This window comes from Triturus cristatus, chromosome 10, assembly GCF_964204655.1.
Source record: "Triturus cristatus chromosome 10, aTriCri1.1, whole genome shotgun sequence".
NCBI classification, from domain to species: domain Eukaryota; kingdom Metazoa; phylum Chordata; class Amphibia; order Caudata; family Salamandridae; genus Triturus; species Triturus cristatus.
Window position 1 is genome coordinate 846,246,359 of NC_140593.1, and position 15,164 is coordinate 846,261,522.

The window sequence follows — 15,164 nt, forward strand, 5'->3', positions numbered from 1 at the left end:
CTGAGTGGCTGCTGATACAGCAGAATAGAAGTAGAGAGAATCCTTGAGAGGAACCTTGCTCTAACAGTAAAACACAGCAAGTTAATTTCTGTAGTGTAGTGGTCATCATGTTCGCCTAACACGTGAAAGGTCCCCGGTTCGAGACCGGGCAGAAACACTGTGCATGAGCTGCTTTTATGTGCACCCTCTAAAACCTTATTATCTCAATGCAAGCTTAAGAAGAGGCGGTCCATGAACCCAGCGAGCCGTGGGAAACTTCCTTTACTTTTCCAAGACGAAACAAAGTAATCCGCATCCATCAGTGGTCGCTCTTGTGCCTAGCTTTTTTTTTTATCATGCCATGTTGTATTGTGGGGCCTTTACACCTGTGACATTGCTGCGAACGCTGTAAGTGCAAACATTGGCAAGTGCAGACAGAAGAGTCAGACCTGTACATAGCCAGGGCTGTCAGGATGGCCGAGTGGTCTAAGGCGCCAGACTCAAGAGAGCTTGATCTTCAGTGCAACTGAGACTTCTGGTCTCCTCATGGAGGCGTGCGTTCAAATCCCACTTCTGACAGGTCTCTTTTACACCCTTAAATCGTAATGTTTTTTTGCAGTGCATTCCCCACACACCACAATCTTTGCACGGACCTGTAACATATGACGAGAAATCCACCAACGATCAGGCTGGGCCCTCAATCACAATTCCATGTATTCCTGGAAGGGACACCTCAGGCACACCTTCCGTTAAATTTGCACTCCATCACACTAACTGCTGTGCTGGTTTCTCATTAAGCAGTTGATCCCATCTTTGTTGTGAGGCTCTCCTGCCACCTTTTGGGCGGAGAAGGCACTGTCCCTGCAACAACACAGGCAGACATGTTCAACAGGGCTTCCTGGTTATGTGGGAGGAGCAGATTGTCATTGGTCCCCCCTTGCGAATTTTAATTTACATAAGGAAGACAGAGAGGTAGCTGGGAGTAGGCAGTACACACGGACATTGAACGCTATCTTGTGATTTGCAGCCAATTCTAGATTGAGGCAGGAGGAAAGGAGGTGACTTGCCCAACAATGGCCATTCTGGGAATTCAGCCACCCTGGGTCTCCCAGGTGAGTGTTTCAGTCCTGCGAGCCACTCATATAAATCTCGCCTGATCGAGCCTCATTGAGTGCTGAGTGAGCGTGTTTGAATCCAAGAATCAAACACCTCTTTCTTAGGAGCAAGAATTGGCAGGCCCTCCCTTGCTTCTGGGGTGGAAGTTAATGGGGCAAGGGTCCAGGACTTGCAGAGAAGTACAAGTGCCAGAAAGTGCCTGCAGTTCTCATCAGTGCCTTTTTTCTGCTCACTGGCAGCTAGGATATCGGCTGATCCCTTCCTTGCAAGAGTGAAAAAAACAACACCTTGAGAGAAAACATGACTTTGTGTGGCTCACATAGAGAGAGAGCAGCCAAATAGCACTGCTTTGTTTCTGAAAGACACATCAGAAATTGTTCAAATTGCTGACAGGGGAATCAGGCTCGTTGGTCTAGGGGTATGATTCTCACTTCGGGTGCGAGAGGTCCAGGGTTCAAATCCCGGACGAGCCCTGTTGTGGAATTATTTTTAGGCTGCTTATTATGTAGGACCATTTCTTCTTTTCAATGCTATAAGACGCCGTGTATGGTGAAAAAGTTCCTTTCCCTGCACGCTGTTTCCCAGTTTTGGCGTATAGAATTTCAGTGCCGGACTTCTTTGCAACTGCTTTTCTGGGGTGGACCATCAGTGTAGGAACATTAAATTCAAAGTGTTTTTCTAGCGTGATTTCAGGTATGGTTTTAAAATCGCCTTTTGGAATAAAAGTGGTCCTCGTTGCTTTCTTCCAAAGAAAGAGATCGGGTAAGGAGGGTCCAACGTTGAGCTTCATGGACATTGGCCCTTGGTCTGTGCTTTCCAGCCCACTACATGCCAAGAAGATTGCGGCAAAAGTATCTGTTTCTGTGGTGTAGTGGTTATCACGTTCGCTTTACACGCGAAAGGTCCCTGGTTCGAGACCGGGCAGAAACAGCAGCTTATTGTTTGCATTTACTCTCTCAACTTATAGGAAAGCTGAGATAATGGAAGCTGTCTATCCCTCACCAGCGTGACGTACTGTGCTCCAGGGGCATCAGTGACAGCTCAAAAAGAGAAGTGACGATAGTTTGCGCCATTCGTTTGCACGTCCTTTTGTACTGAAGGGTTGGCCTACTTGATGAAAGCAAGGCATGAGAGCAGAAATTGTTTTATTGTCCTCACCGAGAGCATACACCTAGAGCAAACAAAATGTCTGAAGGATGGAGGTATTTTCATTTCTTGTTCGATGACGGCCATGGAAAAGACAGCAACCATATTGCAGAAGAGAGCAGCATGTACAGTTGCTTGCTTTGGGTGAATCATTCACCAACTCGCTGCCAATAACCCCCGGAGCCGGTGCAAAAGGCGACTCTTGTGTGCCTCGGCTCGTTGGTCTAGGGGTATGATTCTCGCTTAGGGTGCGAGAGGTCCCGGGTTCAAATCCCGGATGAGCCCTTTTTTAGAGGTAAGCATACGAATCCTACTCAAAACTGACAATGCCTGACAATTTCTCATTACACTCGGCGCATTGTTGCACAAATTATTTTGAACCTCAGAAGAAAAACGGATATCCATGCTTTTTCTGCCTTCATGCTTAGTCTGTGTGTGTCCCAGGTGATGCTTTCCCAAGCTGTACTTGCTGGCATTTAGGCATCAGATATTTGTCTGTCGAGGCCTGCATAAGTACATTTTTAATACGTCTAATTGCAAGCATGTTGGCTGATATCTCTGCAGTTTTCACACTTGCTCCTCGCTTTCTGAGTGGCTGCTGATACAGCAGAATAGAAGTAGAGAGAATCCTTGAGAGGAACCTTGCTCTAACAGTAAAACACAGCAAGTTAATTTCTGTAGTGTAGTGGTCATCACGTTCGCCTAACACGCGAAAGGTCCCCGGTTCGAGACCGGGCAGAAACACTGTGCATGAGCTGCTTTTATGTGCACCCTCTAAAACCTTATTATCTCAATGCAAGCTTAAGAAGAGGCGGTCCATGAACCCAGCGAGCCGTGGGAAACTTCCTTTACTTTTCCAAGACGAAACAAAGTAATCCGCATCCATCAGTGGTCGCTCTTGTGCCTAGCTTTTTTTTTTATCATGCCATGTTGTATTGTGGGGCCTTTACACCTGTGACATTGCTGCGAACGCTGTAAGTGCAAACATTGGCAAGTGCAGACAGAAGAGTCAGACCTGTACATAGCCAGGGCTGTCAGGATGGCCGAGTGGTCTAAGGCGCCAGACTCAAGAGAGCTTGATCTTCAGTGCAACTGAGACTTCTGGTCTCCTCATGGAGGCGTGGGTTCAAATCCCACTTCTGACAGGTCTCTTTTACACCCATAAATCGTCCTGTTTTTTGCAGTGCATTCCCCACACACCACAATCTTTGCACGGACCTGTAACATATGACGAGAAATCCACCAACGATCAGGCTGGGCCCTCAATCACAATTCCATGTATTCCTGGAAGGGACACCTCAGGCACACCTTCCGTTAAATTTGCACTCCATCACACTAACTGCTGTGCTGGTTTCTCATTAAGCAGTTGATCCCATCTTTGTTGTGAGGCTCTCCTGCCACCTTTTGGGCGGAGAAGGCACTGTCCCTGCAACAACACAGGCAGACATGTTCAACAGGGCTTCCTGGTTATGTGGGAGGAGCAGATTGTCATTGGTCCCCCCTTGCGAATTTTAATTTACATAAGGAAGACAGAGAGGTAGCTGGGAGTAGGCAGTACACACGGATATTGAACTCTATCTTGTGATTTGCAGCCAATTCTAGATTGAGGCAGGAGGAAAGGAGGTGACTTGCCCAACAATGGCCATTCTGGGAATTCAGCCACCCTGGGTCTCCCAGGTGAGTGTTTCAGTCCTGCGAGCCACTCATATAAATCTCGCCTGATCGAGCCTGATCGAGCGCTGAGTGAGCATGTTAGAATCCAAGAATCAAACACCTCTTTCTTAGGAGCAAGAATTGGCAGGCCCTCCCTTGCTTCTGGGGTGGAAGTTTATGGGGCAAGGGTCCAGGACTTGCAGAGAAGTACAAGTGCCAGAAAGTGCCTGCAGTTCTCATCAGTGCCTTTTTTCTGCTCACTGGCAGCTAGGATATCGGCTGATCCCTTCCTTGCAAGAGTGAAAAAAACAACACCTTGAGAGAAAACATGACTTTGTGTGGCTCACATAGAGAGAGAGCAGCCAAATAGCACTGCTTTGTTTCTGAAAGACGCATCAGAAATTGTTCAAATTGCTGACAGGGGAATCAGGCTCGTTGGTCTAGGGGTATGATTCTCGCTTCGGGTGCGAGAGGTCCCGGGTTCAAATCCCAGACGAGCCCATGTTGTGGAATTATTTTTAGGCTGCTTATTATATAGGACCATTTCTTCTTTTCAATGCTATAAGACGCCGTGTATGGTGAGAAAGTTCCTTTCCCTGCACGCTGTTTCCCAGTTTTGGCGTATAGAATTTCAGTGCCGGACTTCTTTGCAACTGCTTTTCTGGGGTGGACCATCAGTGTAGGAACATTAAATTCAAAGTGTTTTTCTAGCGTGATTTCAGGTTTGGTTTTAAAATCGCCTTTTGGAATAAAAGTGGTCCTCGTTCCTTTCTTCCAAAGAAAGAGATCGGGTAAGGAGGGTCCAACGTTGAGCTTCATGGACATTGGCCCTTGGTCTGTGCTTTCCAGCCCACTACATGCCAAGAAGATTGCTGCAAGAGTATCTGTTTCTGTGGTGTAGTGGTTATCACGTTCGCTTTACACGCGAAAGGTCCCTGGTTCGAGACCGGGCAAAAACAGCAGCTTATTGCTTGCATTTACTTTCTCAACTTATAGGAAAGCTGAGATAATGGAAGCTGTCTATCCCTCACCAGCGTGACGTACTGTGCTCCAGGGGCTTCAGTGACAGCTCAAAAAGAGAAGTGACGATAGTTTGCGCCATTCGTTTGCACGTCCTTTTGTACTGAAGGGTGGGCCTACTTGATGAAAGCAAGGCATGAGAGCAGAAATTGTTTTATTGTCCTCACCGAGAGCTTACACCTAGAGCAGACAAAATGTCTGAAGGATGGAGGTATTTTCATTTCTTGTTCGATGACGGCCATGGAAAAGACAGCAACCATATTGCAGAAGAGAGCAGCATGTGCAGTTGCTTGCTTTGGGTGAATCATTCACCAACTCGCTGCCAATAACCCCCGGAGCCGGTGCAAAAGGTGACTCTTGTGTGCCTCGGCTCGTTGGTCTAGGGGTATGATTCTCGCTTAGGGTGTGAGAGGTCCCGGGTTCAAATCTCGGACGAGCCCTTTTTTAGAGGTAAACATACGAATCCTACTCAAAACTGACAATGCCTGACTATTTCTCATTACATTCGGCGCATTGTTGCACAAATTATTTTGAACCTCAGAAGAAAAACGGATATCCATGCTTTTTCTGCCTTCATGCTTAGTCTGTGTGTGTCCCAGGTGATGCTTTCCCAAGCTGTACTTGCTGGCATTTAGGCATCAGATATTTGTCTGTCGATGCCTGCATAAGTAAATTTTTAATACGTCTAATTGCAAGCATGTTGGCTGATATCTCTGCAGTTTTCACACTTGCTCCTCGCTTTCTGAGTGGCTGCTGATACAGCAGAATAGAAGTAGAGAGAATCCTTGAGAGGAACCTTGCTCTAACAGTAAAACACAGCAAGTTAATTTCTGTAGTGTAGTGGTCATCACGTTCGCCTAACACGCGAAAGGTCCCCGGTTCGAGACCGGGCAGAAACACTGTGCATGAGCTGCTTTTATGTGCACCCTCTAAAACCTTATTATCTCAATGCAAGCTTAAGAAGAGGCGGTCCATGAACCCAGCGAGCCGTGGGAAACTTCCTTTACTTTTCCAAGACGAAACAAAGTAATCCGCATCCATCAGTGGTCGCTCTTGTGCCTAGCTTTTTTTTTTTATCATGCCATGTTGTATTGTGGGGCCTTTACACCTGTGACATTGCTGCGAACGCTGTAAGTGCAAACATTGGCAAGTGCAGACAGAAGAGTCAGACCTGTACATAGCCAGGGCTGTCAGGATGGCCGAGTGGTCTAAGGCGCCAGACTCAAGAGAGCTTGATCTTCAGTGCAACTGAGACTTCTGGTCTCCTCATGGAGGCGTGGGTTCAAATCCCACTTCTGACAGGTCTCTTTTACACCCATAAATCGTCCTGTTTTTTTGCAGTGCATTCCCCACACACCACAATCTTTGCACGGACCTGTAACATATGACGAGAAATCCACCAACGATCAGGCTGGGCCCTCAATCACAATTCCATGTATTCCTGGAAGGGACACCTCAGGCACACCTTCCGTTAAATTTGCACTCCATCACACTAACTGCTGTGCTGGTTTCTCATTAAGCAGTTGATCCCATCTTTGTTGTGAGGCTCTCCTGCCACCTTTTGGGCGGAGAAGGCACTGTCCCTGCAACAACACAGGCAGACATGTTCAACAGGGCTTCCTGGTTATGTGGGAGGAGCAGATTGTCATTGGTCCCCCCTTGCGAATTTTAATTTACATAAGGAAGACAGAGAGGTAGCTGGGAGTAGGCAGTACACACGGACATTGAACGCTATCTTGTGATTTGCAGCCAATTCTAGATTGAGGCAGGAGGAAAGGAGGTGACTTGCCCAACAATGGCCATTCTGGGAATTCAGCCACCCTGGGTCTCCCAGGTGAGTGTTTCAGTCCTGCGAGCCACTCATATAAATCTCGCCTGATCGAGCCTCATTGAGTGCTGAGTGAGCGTGTTTGAATCCAAGAATCAAACACCTCTTTCTTAGGAGCAAGAATTGGCAGGCCCTCCCTTGCTTCTGGGGTGGAAGTTAATGGGGCAAGGGTCCAGGACTTGCAGAGAAGTACAAGTGCCAGAAAGTGCCTGCAGTTCTCATCAGTGCCTTTTTTCTGCTCACTGGCAGCTAGGATATCGGCTGATCCCTTCCTTGCAAGAGTGAAAAAAACAACACCTTGAGAGAAAACATGACTTTGTGTGGCTCACATAGAGAGAGAGCAGCCAAATAGCACTGCTTTGTTTCTGAAAGACGCATCAGAAATTGTTCAAATTGCTGACAGGGGAATCAGGCTCGTTGGTCTAGGGGTATGATTCTCACTTCGGGTGCGAGAGGTCCCGGGTTCAAATCCCGGACGAGCCCATGTTGTGGAATTATTTTTAGGCTGCTTATTATGTAGGACCATTTCTTCTTTTCAATGCTATAAGACGCCGTGTATGGTGAAAAAGTTCCTTTCCCTGCACGCTGTTTCCCAGTTTTGGCGTATAGAATTTCAGTGCCGGACTTCTTTGCAACTGCTTTTCTGGGGTGGACCATCAGTGTAGGAACATTAAATTCAAAGTGTTTTTCTAGCGTGATTTCAGGTATGGTTTTAAAATCGCCTTTTGGAATAAAAGTGGTCCTCGTTGCTTTCTTCCAAAGAAAGAGATCGGGTAAGGAGGGTCCAACGTTGAGCTTCATGGACATTGGCCCTTGGTCTGTGCTTTCCAGCCCACTACATGCCAAGAAGATTGCGGCAAAAGTATCTGTTTCTGTGGTGTAGTGGTTATCACGTTCGCTTTACACGCGAAAGGTCCCTGGTTCGAGACCGGGCAGAAACAGCAGCTTATTGTTTGCATTTACTCTCTCAACTTATAGGAAAGCTGAGATAATGGAAGCTGTCTATCCCTCACCAGCGTGACGTACTGTGCTCCAGGGGCATCAGTGACAGCTCAAAAAGAGAAGTGACGATAGTTTGCGCCATTCGTTTGCACGTCCTTTTGTACTGAAGGGTGGGCCTACTTGATGAAAGCAAGGCATGAGAGCAGAAATTGTTTTATTGTCCTCACCGAGAGCATACACCTAGAGCAAACAAAATGTCTGAAGGATGGAGGTATTTTCATTTCTTGTTCGATGACGGCCATGGAAAAGACAGCAAACATATTGCAGAAGAGAGCAGCATGTGCAGTTGCTTGCTTTGGGTGAATCATTCACCAACTCGCTGCCAATAACCCCCGGAGCCGGTGCAAAAGGCGACTCTTGTGTGCCTCGGCTCGTTGGTCTAGGGGTATGATTCTCGCTTATGGTGCGAGAGGTCCCGGGTTCAAATCCCGGACGAGCCCTTTTTTAGAGGTAAGCATACGAATCCTACTCAAAACTGACAATGCCTGACAATTTCTCATTACACTCGGCGCATTGTTGCACAAATTATTTTGAACCTCAGAAGAAAAACGGATATCCATGCTTTTTCTGCCTTCATGCTTAGTCTGTGTGTGTCCCAGGTGATGCTTTCCCAAGCTGTACTTGCTGGCATTTAGGCATCAGATATGTGTCTGTCGATGCCTGCATAAGTACATTTTTAATACGTCTAATTGCAAGCATGTTGGCTGATATCTCTGCAGTTTTCACACTTGCTCCTCGCTTCCTGAGTGGCTGCTGATACAGCAGAATAGAAGTAGAGAGAATCCTTGAGAGGAACCTTGCTCTAACAGTAAAACACAGCAAGTTAGTTTCTGTAGTGTAGTGGTCATCACGTTCGCCTAACACGCGAAAGGTCCCCGGTTCGAGACCGGGCAGAAACACTGTGCATGAGCTGCTTTTATGTGCACCCTCTAAAACCTTATTATCTCAATGCAAGCTTAAGAAGAGGCGGTCCATGAACCCAGCGAGCCGTGGGAAACTTCCTTTACTTTTCCAAGACGAAACAAAGTAATCCGCATCCATCAGTGGTCGCTCTTGTGCCTAGCTTTTTTTTTTATCATGCCATGTTGTATTGTGGGGCCTTTACACCTGTGACATTGCTGCGAACGCTGTAAGTGCAAACATTGGCAAGTGCAGACAGAAGAGTCAGACCTGTACATAGCCAGGGCTGTCAGGATGGCCGAGTGGTCTAAGGCGCCAGACTCAAGAGAGCTTGATCTTCAGTGCAACTGAGACTTCTGGTCTCCTCATGGAGGCGTGGGTTCAAATCCCACTTCTGACAGGTCTCTTTTACACCCATAAATCGTCCTGTTTTTTGCAGTGCATTCCCCACACACCACAATCTTTGCACGGACCTGTAACATATGACGAGAAATCCACCAACGATCAGGCTGGGCCCTCAATCACAATTCCATGTATTCCTGGAAGGGACACCTCAGGCACACCTTCCGTTAAATTTGCACTCCATCACACTAACTGCTGTGCTGGTTTCTCATTAAGCAGTTGATCCCATCTTTGTTGTGAGGCTCTCCTGCCACCTTTTGGGCGGAGAAGGCACTGTCCCTGCAACAACACAGGCAGACATGTTCAACAGGGCTTCCTGGTTATGTGGGAGGAGCAGATTGTCATTGGTCCCCCCTTGCGAATTTTAATTTACATAAGGAAGACAGAGAGGTAGCTGGGAGTAGGCAGTACACACGGATATTGAACTCTATCTTGTGATTTGCAGCCAATTCTAGATTGAGGCAGGAGGAAAGGAGGTGACTTGCCCAACAATGGCCATTCTGGGAATTCAGCCACCCTGGGTCTCCCAGGTGAGTGTTTCAGTCCTGCGAGCCACTCATATAAATCTCGCCTGATCGAGCCTGATCGAGCGCTGAGTGAGCGTGTTTGAATCCAAGAATCAAACACCTCTTTCTTAGGAGCAAGAATTGGCAGGCCCTCCCTTGCTTCTGGGGTGGAAGTTTATGGGGCAAGGGTCCAGGACTTGCAGAGAAGTACAAGTGCCAGAAAGTGCCTGCAGTTCTCATCAGTGCCTTTTTTCTGCTCACTGGCAGCTAGGATATCGGCTGATCCCTTCCTTGCAAGAGTGAAAAAAACAACACCTTGAGAGAAAACATGACTTTGTGTGGCTCACATAGAGAGAGAGCAGCCAAATAGCACTGCTTTGTTTCTGAAAGACGCATCAGAAATTGTTCAAATTGCTGACAGGGGAATCAGGCTCGTTGGTCTAGGGGTATGATTCTCGCTTCGGGTGCGAGAGGTCCCGGGTTCAAATCCCAGACGAGCCCATGTTGTGGAATTATTTTTAGGCTGCTTATTATATAGGACCATTTCTTCTTTTCAATGCTATAAGACGCCGTGTATGGTGAGAAAGTTCCTTTCCCTGCACGCTGTTTCCCAGTTTTGGCGTATAGAATTTCAGTGCCGGACTTCTTTGCAACTGCTTTTCTGGGGTGGACCATCAGTGTAGGAACATTAAATTCAAAGTGTTTTTCTAGCGTGATTTCAGGTTTGGTTTTAAAATCGCCTTTTGGAATAAAAGTGGTCCTCGTTCCTTTCTTCCAAAGAAAGAGATCGGGTAAGGAGGGTCCAACGTTGAGCTTCATGGACATTGGCCCTTGGTCTGTGCTTTCCAGCCCACTACATGCCAAGAAGATTGCTGCAAGAGTATCTGTTTCTGTGGTGTAGTGGTTATCACGTTCGCTTTACACGCGAAAGGTCCCTGGTTCGAGACCGGGCAAAAACAGCAGCTTATTGCTTGCATTTACTCTCTCAACTTATAGGAAAGCTGAGATAATGGAAGCTGTCTATCCCTCACCAGCGTGACGTACTGTGCTCCAGGGGCTTCAGTGACAGCTCAAAAAGAGAAGTGACGATAGTTTGCGCCATTCGTTTGCACGTCCTTTTGTACTGAAGGGTGGGCCTACTTGATGAAAGCAAGGCATGAGAGCAGAAATTGTTTTATTGTCCTCACCGAGAGCTTACACCTAGAGCAGACAAAATGTCTGAAGGATGGAGGTATTTTCATTTCTTGTTCGATGACGGCCATGGAAAAGACAGCAACCATATTGCAGAAGAGAGCAGCATGTGCAGTTGCTTGCTTTGGGTGAATCATTCACCAACTCGCTGCCAATAACCCCCGGAGCCGGTGCAAAAGGTGACTCTTGTGTGCCTCGGCTCGTTGGTCTAGGGGTATGATTCTCGCTTAGGGTGTGAGAGGTCCCGGGTTCAAATCTCGGACGAGCCCTTTTTTAGAGGTAAACATACGAATCCTACTCAAAACTGACAATGCCTGACTATTTCTCATTACATTCGGCGCATTGTTGCACAAATTATTTTGAACCTCAGAAGAAAAACGGATATCCATGCTTTTTCTGCCTTCATGCTTAGTCTGTGTGTGTCCCAGGTGATGCTTTCCCAAGCTGTACTTGCTGGCATTTAGGCATCAGATATTTGTCTGTCGATGCCTGCATAAGTACATTTTTAATACGTCTAATTGCAAGCATGTTGGCTGATATCTCTGCAGTTTTCACACTTGCTCCTCGCTTTCTGAGTGGCTGCTGATACAGCAGAATAGAAGTAGAGAGAATCCTTGAGAGGAACCTTGCTCTAACAGTAAAACACAGCAAGTTAATTTCTGTAGTGTAGTGGTCATCACGTTCGCCTAACACGCGAAAGGTCCCCGGTTCGAGACCGGGCAGAAACACTGTGCATGAGCTGCTTTTATGAGCACCCTCTAAAACCTTATTATCTCAATGCAAGCTTAAGAAGAGGCGGTCCATGAACCCAGCGAGCCGTGGGAAACTTCCTTTACTTTTCCAAGACGAAACAAAGTAATCCGCATCCATCAGTGGTCGCTCTTGTGCCTAGCTTTTTTTTTTATCATGCCATGTTGTATTGTGGGGCCTTTACATCTGTGACATTGCTGCGAACGCTGTAAGTGCAAACATTGGCAAGTGCAGACAGAAGAGTCAGACCTGTACATAGCCAGGGCTGTCAGGATGGCCGAGTGGTCTAAGGCACCAGACTCAAGAGAGCTTGATCTTCAGTGCAACTGAGACTTCTGGTCTCCTCATGGAGGCGTGGGTTCAAATCCCACTTCTGACAGGTCTCTTTTACACCCATAAATCGTCCTGTTTTTTGCAGTGCATTCCCCACACACCACAATCTTTGCACGGACCTGTAACATATGACGAGAAATCCACCAACGATCAGGCTGGGCCCTCAATCACAATTCCATGTATTCCTGGAAGGGACACCTCAGGCACACCTTCCGTTAAATTTGCACTCCATCACACTAACTGCTGTGCTGGTTTCTCATTAAGCAGTTGATCCCATCTTTGTTGTGAGGCTCTCCTGCCACCTTTTGGGCGGAGAAGGCACTGTCCCTGCAACAACACAGGCAGACATGTTCAACAGGGCTTCCTGGTTATGTGGGAGGAGCAGATTGTCATTGGTCCCCCCTTGCGAATTTTAATTTACATAAGGAAGACAGAGAGGTAGCTGGGAGTAGGCAGTACACACGGATATTGAACTCTATCTTGTGATTTGCAGCCAATTCTAGATTGAGGCAGGAGGAAAGGAGGTGACTTGCCCCACAATGGCCATTCTGGGAATTCAGCCACCCTGGGTCTCCCAGGTGAGTGTTTCAGTCCTGCGAGCCACTCATATAAATCTCGCCTGATCGAGCCTGATCGAGCGCTGAGTGAGCATGTTAGACTCCAAGAATCAAACACCTCTTTCTTAGGAGCAAGAATTGGCAGGCCCTCCCTTGCTTCTGGGGTGGAAGTTTATGGGGCAAGGGTCCAGGACTTGCAGAGAAGTACAAGTGCCAGAAAGTGCCTGCAGTTCTCATCAGTGCCTTTTTTCTGCTCACTGGCAGCTAGGATATTGGCTGATCCCTTCCTTGCAAGAGTGAAAAAAACAACACCTTGAGAGAAAACATGACTTTGTGTGGCTCACATAGAGAGAGAGCAGCCAAATAGCACTGCTTTGTTTCTGAAAGACGCATCAGAAATTGTTCAAATTGCTGACAGGGGAATCAGGCTCGTTGGTCTAGGGGTATGATTCTCGCTTCGGGTGCGAGAGGTCCCGGGTTCAAATCCCAGACGAGCCCATGTTGTGGAATTATTTTTAGGCTGCTTATTATATAGGACCATTTCTTCTTTTCAATGCTATAAAACGCCGTGTATGGTGAGAAAGTTCCTTTCCCTGCACGCTGTTTCCCAGTTTTGGCGTATAGAATTTCAGTGCCGGACTTCTTTGCAACTGCTTTTCTGGGGTGGACCATCAGTGTAGGAACATTAAATTCAAAGTGTTTTTCTAGCGTGATTTCAGGTTTGGTTTTAAAATCGCCTTTTGGAATAAAAGTGGTCCTCGTTCCTTTCTTCCAAAGAAAGAGATCGGGTAAGGAGGGTCCAACGTTGAGCTTCATGGACATTGGCCCTTGGTCTGTGCTTTCCAGCCCACTACATGCCAAGAAGATTGCTGCAAGAGTATCTGTTTCTGTGGTGTAGTGGTTATCACGTTCGCTTTACACGCGAAAGGTCCCTGGTTCGAGACCGGGCAAAAATAGCAGCTTATTGCTTGCATTTACTTTCTCAACTTATAGGAAAGCTGAGATAATGGAAGCTGTCTATCCCTCACCAGCGTGACGTACTGTGCTCCAGGGGCTTCAGTGACAGCTCAAAAAGAGAAGTGACGATAGTTTGCGCCATTCGTTTGCACGTCCTTTTGTACTGAAGGGTGGGCCTACTTGATGAAAGCAAGGCATGAGAGCAGAAATTGTTTTATTGTCCTCACCGAGAGCTTACACCTAGAGCAGACAAAATGTCTGAAGGATGGAGGTATTTTCATTTCTTGTTCGATGACGGCCATGGAAAAGACAGCAACCATATTGCAGAAGAGAGCAGCATGTGCAGTTGCTTGCTTTGGGTGAATCATTCACCAACTCGCTGCCAATAACCCCCGGAGCCGGTGCAAAAGGTGACTCTTGAGTGCCTCGGCTCGTTGGTCTAGGGGTATGATTCTCGCTTAGGGTGTGAGAGGTCCCGGGTTCAAATCTCGGACGAGCCCTTTTTTAGAGGTAAACATACGAATCCTACTCAAAACTGACAATGCCTGACTATTTCTCATTACATTCGGCGCATTGTTGCACAAATTATTTTGAACCTCAGAAGAAAAACGGATATCCATGCTTTTTCTGCCTTCATGCTTAGTCTGTGTGTGTCCCAGGTGATGCTTTCCCAAGCTGTACTTGCTGGCATTTAGGCATCAGATATTTGTCTGTCGATGCCTGCATAAGTAAATTTTTAATACGTCTAATTGCAAGCATGTTGGCTGATATCTCTGCAGTTTTCACACTTGCTCCTCGCTTTCTGAGTGGCTGCTGATACAGCAGAATAGAAGTAGAGAGAATCCTTGAGAGGAACCTTGCTCTAACAGTAAAACACAGCAAGTTAATTTCTGTAGTGTAGTGGTCATCATGTTCGCCTAACACGCGAAAGGTCCCCGGTTCGAGACCGGGCAGAAACACTGTGCATGAGCTGCTTTTATGTGCACCCTCTAAAACCTTATTATCTCAATGCAAGCTTAAGAAGAGGCGGTCCATGAACCCAGCGAGCCGTGGGAAACTTCCTTTACTTTTCCAAGACGAAACAAAGTAATCCGCATCCATCAGTGGTCGCTCTTGTGCCTAGCTTTTTTTTTTTATCATGCCATGTTGTATTGTGGGGCCTTTACACCTGTGACATTGCTGCGAACGCTGTAAGTGCAAACATTGGCAAGTGCAGACAGAAGAGTCAGACCTGTACATAGCCAGGGCTGTCAGGATGGCCGAGTGGTCTAAGGCGCCAGACTCAAGAGAGCTTGATCTTCAGTGCAACTGAGACTTCTGGTCTCCTCATGGAGGCGTGGGTTCAAATCCCACTTCTGACAGGTCTCTTTTACACCCATAAATCGTCCTGTTTTTTGCAGTGCATTCCCCACACACCACAATCTTTGCACGGACCTGTAACATATGACGAGAAATCCACCAACGATCAGGCTGGGCCCTCAATCACAATTCCATGTATTCCTGGAAGGGACACCTCAGGCACACCTTCCGTTAAATTTGCACTCCATCACACTAACTGCTGTGCTGGTTTCTCATTAAGCAGTTGATCCCATCTTTGTTGTGAGGCTCTCCTGCCACCTTTTGGGCGGAGAAGGCACTGTCCCTGCAACAACACAGGCAGACATGTTCAACAGGGCTTCCTGGTTATGTGGGAGGAGCAGATTGTCATTGGTCCCCCCTTGCGAATTTTAATTTACATAAGGAAGACAGAGAGGTAGCTGGGAGTAGGCAGTACACACGGACATTGAACTCTATCTTGTGATTTGCAGCCAATTCTAGATTGAG

At 47.1% G+C, this 15,164-nt stretch overlaps 10 non-coding genes across 10 annotated transcripts; all 10 read left to right on the forward strand.

The window, feature by feature from the left end:
• The first annotated feature begins 1,952 nt into the window (after positions 1-1,952).
• On the forward strand, positions 1,953-2,025 carry TRNAV-UAC (transfer RNA valine (anticodon UAC)). The gene has a single exon. It is a non-coding gene; the product is annotated as a tRNA-Val (tRNA).
• Positions 2,026-2,454: 429 nt separating this feature from the next.
• Positions 2,455-2,526, forward strand: TRNAP-AGG (transfer RNA proline (anticodon AGG)). The gene has a single exon. It is a non-coding gene; the product is annotated as a tRNA-Pro (tRNA).
• A 748-nt stretch (positions 2,527-3,274) lies between these two features.
• Positions 3,275-3,386, forward strand: TRNAL-CAA (transfer RNA leucine (anticodon CAA)). The gene is made up of 2 exons: positions 3,275-3,312; positions 3,341-3,386. It is a non-coding gene; the product is annotated as a tRNA-Leu (tRNA).
• A 2,717-nt stretch (positions 3,387-6,103) lies between these two features.
• On the forward strand, positions 6,104-6,215 carry TRNAL-CAA (transfer RNA leucine (anticodon CAA)). The gene is made up of 2 exons: positions 6,104-6,141; positions 6,170-6,215. It is a non-coding gene; the product is annotated as a tRNA-Leu (tRNA).
• A 938-nt stretch (positions 6,216-7,153) lies between these two features.
• TRNAP-CGG (transfer RNA proline (anticodon CGG)) lies at positions 7,154-7,225 on the forward strand. The gene has a single exon. It is a non-coding gene; the product is annotated as a tRNA-Pro (tRNA).
• Positions 7,226-7,610: 385 nt separating this feature from the next.
• Positions 7,611-7,683, forward strand: TRNAV-UAC (transfer RNA valine (anticodon UAC)). Its single transcript has one exon. It is a non-coding gene; the product is annotated as a tRNA-Val (tRNA).
• A 429-nt stretch (positions 7,684-8,112) lies between these two features.
• On the forward strand, positions 8,113-8,184 carry TRNAH-AUG (transfer RNA histidin (anticodon AUG)). Its single transcript has one exon. It is a non-coding gene; the product is annotated as a tRNA-His (tRNA).
• A 386-nt stretch (positions 8,185-8,570) lies between these two features.
• On the forward strand, positions 8,571-8,643 carry TRNAV-AAC (transfer RNA valine (anticodon AAC)). Its single transcript has one exon. It is a non-coding gene; the product is annotated as a tRNA-Val (tRNA).
• A 289-nt stretch (positions 8,644-8,932) lies between these two features.
• Positions 8,933-9,044, forward strand: TRNAL-CAA (transfer RNA leucine (anticodon CAA)). The gene is made up of 2 exons: positions 8,933-8,970; positions 8,999-9,044. It is a non-coding gene; the product is annotated as a tRNA-Leu (tRNA).
• Positions 9,045-14,589: 5,545 nt separating this feature from the next.
• TRNAL-CAA (transfer RNA leucine (anticodon CAA)) lies at positions 14,590-14,701 on the forward strand. Its single transcript has 2 exons — positions 14,590-14,627; positions 14,656-14,701. It is a non-coding gene; the product is annotated as a tRNA-Leu (tRNA).
• The last annotated feature ends 463 nt before the right edge of the window (positions 14,702-15,164 follow it).